The sequence below is a fragment of the Cucurbita maxima genome, unplaced genomic scaffold (assembly GCF_002738345.1).
Source record: "Cucurbita maxima cultivar Rimu unplaced genomic scaffold, Cmax_1.0 Cma_Scf00011, whole genome shotgun sequence".
Classification (NCBI taxonomy): domain Eukaryota; kingdom Viridiplantae; phylum Streptophyta; class Magnoliopsida; order Cucurbitales; family Cucurbitaceae; genus Cucurbita; species Cucurbita maxima.
This window is the reverse complement of record NW_019272027.1, coordinates 4,645,883-4,646,776: the sequence shown is the minus strand read 5'-3', so window position 1 is coordinate 4,646,776 and position 894 is coordinate 4,645,883.

Below are 894 nucleotides of genomic sequence, written 5' to 3'. Positions count from 1 at the left end.
GATGTTCGGGTGCTACATGGTTAGGCCCTTGTTGTTAATTAATGTTTGAGCTAATTTCTGACTTCTAAATGTTAATTATGTTTGAATTATAGAGTGAGATTGAAAGTGCGGTCGTTTAAATATGATACTGATACTAATACTTAAAAGAAATAAACGAAGATACAAACGGAAAATTTAAACAATATAAATTAACTAAATTAAAATATACTGTTAATCATTGGGAAAATGTAAACAATATAAACTAAAAAAACTAACTTCAAATTCTATGATTGGAAAAATATAAACAATATAAACTAAAACTAAAAAAACTAACCTCTGATTCTTGCTCTACTAGAAAAAAATATAGTTAAATTTTAACATAAAAATATTAACTTATTTGAAAATAAGAATATGAACTTAGAAAATAAGATAAATAATCAAATTCTAACTTGATTGGGAAAATATAAATTAACTAATCTTCAAAAATAAGATAAAATTTACTTGGATCATATATTTTCTAATTAATTATTATATTATATTTTTCAAATATTATATTTTAATATTAATTCGTGTTTGAACCAACCTTATCACGTCTGCTTTTCTTATACTGTGATTGTAATTAAAATAATAATAATAATTGAAATAAAAAAGAAAAAAAGAGTGACCAGAAAGAACAAATTTATACTATGGATCCTCCCTTTAGCTCTCGGAGAGGGAGGGTTAAGGATTGGAGCTTCTCCTCTCGGAAAAGCATGAAAAAAATGGTTCGAATGGTACGATTCCTCCATCACGATCTTGTAGTCCTTTATTATCTTTATAGACCAAGAACTACCAGAGAGAACCATACCATTTGAGTTTTTTTTTTTTTTTTTTTTTTTTTTTTTTTTTTTTTTTTTTTTTTTTTTTTTTTTTTTT